This window comes from Sinocyclocheilus rhinocerous, unplaced genomic scaffold (genome assembly GCF_001515625.1).
Source record: "Sinocyclocheilus rhinocerous isolate Xijiao unplaced genomic scaffold, SAMN03320098_v1.1 scaffold1269, whole genome shotgun sequence".
NCBI lineage: Eukaryota > Metazoa > Chordata > Actinopteri > Cypriniformes > Cyprinidae > Sinocyclocheilus > Sinocyclocheilus rhinocerous.
This window is the reverse complement of record NW_015664194.1, coordinates 247,213-250,425: the sequence shown is the minus strand read 5'-3', so window position 1 is coordinate 250,425 and position 3,213 is coordinate 247,213. Positions and strand designations below refer to the sequence as shown.

The window sequence follows — 3,213 nt, the reverse complement described above, 5'->3', positions numbered from 1 at the left end:
TTATTCCAAAATGGATTAAATTCATTACTTTATTCAAAATTCTACAAACAATACCCCATAATGACAAAGTGAAAGAAGTTTGTTTGAAATATTTGCAAATGTATTAAAAATAAAACAACAGCAACAAAAAATTACATGTACATAAGTATTCACAGCCTTTGCTCAATACTTTGTTGAAGCACCTTTGGCACCAATTACAGCCTCAAGTCTTTTTGAATATGATGCTACAAGCACACCTATTTTTGGGCAGTTTCTCCCATTCTTCGTGCAGTACCTCTCAAGCTCCATCAGGTTGGATGGGGAGCGTCGGTGCACAGCCATTTTCAGATCTTTCAGATCTGTCATGTGCCTTTTACTGAGGAGTGGTTTTCACCATACAGGCCTGATTGGTGGAGTGCTGCAGAGATGGTTGTTCTTCTGGAAGGTTCTCCTCCCTCCACTGAGAAACGCTGGAGCTCTTTCAGAGTGACCGTCGGGTTGTTGGTCACCTCCCTGACTACCCCAACCCACAGGTGGACTCCAGTCAAGTTGTAGAAACATCACAAGGATGATCAGTGGAAACAGGATGCACCTGAGCTCAATTTTGAGTGGCATGGCAAAGGCTGTGAATACTTATGTACATGTGGTGGAGTGCTGCAGAGATGGTTGTTCTTCTGGAAGGTTCTCCTCCCTCCACTGAGAAACGCTGGAGCTCTTTCAGAGTGACCGTCGGGTTGTTGGTCACCTCCCTGACTACCCCAACCCACAGGTGGACTCCAGTCAAGTTGTAGAAACATCACAAGGATGATCAGTGGAAACAGGATGCACCTGAGCTCAATTTTGAGTGGCATGGCAAAGGCTGTGAATACTTATGTACATGTTTTTAATAAATTTGCAAAGATTTCAAACAAACTTCTTTCACGTTGTCGTTATGGGGTATTGTTTGTAGAATTTTGAGGAAAATCATGAATTTAATCAATTTTGGAATAAGGCTATAACATGGTCCATTTTGAGCATTCTGTTGACAATAAGTAACTTTGCACCTATATGTCAACAAACTCTCTTTAGAGTATTAGTAGACTACCTGATTAAAATCTGCGAAGTCTTTATTGTGATGGTCTCCCAACGGACATAAGTAAGAACTATAAGTAACTTTGCAAGTACATTTCAACTTATTCTAACCCTACCAGACTACTAATACTGTACTAATATTCTACTGAGAGTTAGTAGATATGTAGGTGCAATATTATTTACTAAGGGACCATCAAAATAAAGTGAAACCGAAAATGGACATCAGTCACTTATTAGAGAAAGCTGACACTCATCATGATTTTTCTGCCTCTGTCACATGCACAAATTTCTAAATGTAGTTGACTGATTTTTTAACATCATTTAATTATATAAAATTGATAATTTCAAATAGAATTTTGTTTTCAATTGATCTCTTGCATGTGTCCTATGTTTTTACTTAGTCAAGATGAGCTATGCTACATTATGTTGAAGATTCTCATTTATCGGCATATGCCGGCAGTAAATGTGTTTGCTTTTAATAAACAAAGTTGTTGCTCAAGCAGAAACATTTTCTGATACTTTTCATTTTTGTAGGCTGGTACCAGCATGACCTCTTTACTGCATGAGTCCATGAAAGGGTTCCTGAAGTCAGCTCAGCTGGTTTCCATTGGTTCACTTTGACATGGAGCCCAGTATGTAATTGTGGTGAAGAATAATTATTTTGCCCTTAGTCTCAGTCTGTCAACTATCATTGAGATTTTGCCTGTCTGTCTTTTGACCAGGTTTTTGATTGAATTAATTGTTTTAAGGTCAGCAGAATGCATTAGATCAATGCATGAACTGTATGTGAGTGATGGTTATTTATATGTTTTGAGCATATTTTCAAGTTAGTTTTAAGTATTTTTCAGTTTGTTAGAACATGAGTACATGAGAACAATTTGAGAACTTGTTGGTAATTTACATGCTGTGAACTTGCAGACAACATCTATTTGACAGTGATTAATGGATAAATTGCATTTATCCAAGCACTTTAACATGCTAATTTTGACAGCACTAATTTTAACGCTTGTGCGTCAATGTAAAAAAATTAATTAAATAAAATAAAAATAAAAGGCAAATTTGTCCTCTAAGGTCCATAGAGGACAAAAAAATCTCTGTCAGAAACGGTCATAAAAATATTAGTCTATATATTAATATTTTTTTCCCACTTTCACTGGCTTCATTTATTTGTTTGTTCATTCATTCGTTCGATGTCATAACAGAGGGCCGTTTGATATCCTCCTGAGACCCAGCTATGGAGTTTTTGTCTCTGTAGTGGACATTATATTTTAGTGAATTTCTCGGAGACCTCACATGTCACAGTTTTAAGTCTGGATGTCCTGTACAGAGCACATTCAGAGATACCAAATGTTTGGAAGTTTCTCCATGACCACTCCCTCTGCTTGTTTTTTTTTTTAAATGGCTGACATTAATTTAGTGATAAAATTGTACATCCTTATGGAAATATAATTTAATCAGATTTATCATTTAAATCTGATTAATTTTCAAATTGTTTGTCATAAATCAACATCTCAGGAAAATGTTATGGGGTTTCAAACCAAAATATGACTTCCTGTTATGAAACAGGATATTGATTTCATACATGTCCACTGTAGAGGTCACCAGGACTAAAAGCATGTTTATTATGCATTTTGGGAGACACAAGAAATGAATAGGAAAATAAATTATCTATCAATATTCTCATGAAATATTAGATATTATTATGAAAATCTGGCCAATTATTACTCCCATTATTACACTTCTTTTTTCAACATGCTGTCCCAACAGCACATTAATATGCAAATTAGCTAGTGTTTAGATAACATTGTGTTTAATGGGAAAACCAGTTTATGGAAATTTTACACACATATTGCATAATGTAAAATGGTATATCAAATCATTTTGTTATATATTTTATAACATAGTTGAGAACCATCCTTAAACAAAGTTAGGTATAAAAAATCCTGAAACCTAAAAATTGATTGGTGATTTAAAAAAAATTCCCATTGTTTTTGCCTTTTCATGTCTACTCTTGTCATTTTATTTTTAGAAAAACTGAGTCCTGGTGTCCTCTACAGAGGACATAGCATAACATATAAATAATGCATTTTTCTTATGCTCTAAACCAGTGTTTCCCAACCTTTTTTTAGTCGCGGCACCCTTTGGAAATTTTAACAAACTTGT

At 35.2% G+C, this 3,213-nt stretch overlaps 1 protein-coding gene across 1 annotated transcript in view; it reads right to left on the bottom strand.

Moving 5' to 3' along the window:
- The window catches only part of LOC107729894 (cyclin-dependent kinases regulatory subunit 1), a 73,231-nt gene that overhangs the window by 7,231 nt on the left and 62,787 nt on the right, over positions 1-3,213 (bottom strand). The gene's annotated exons all lie outside the window — the stretch shown is intronic.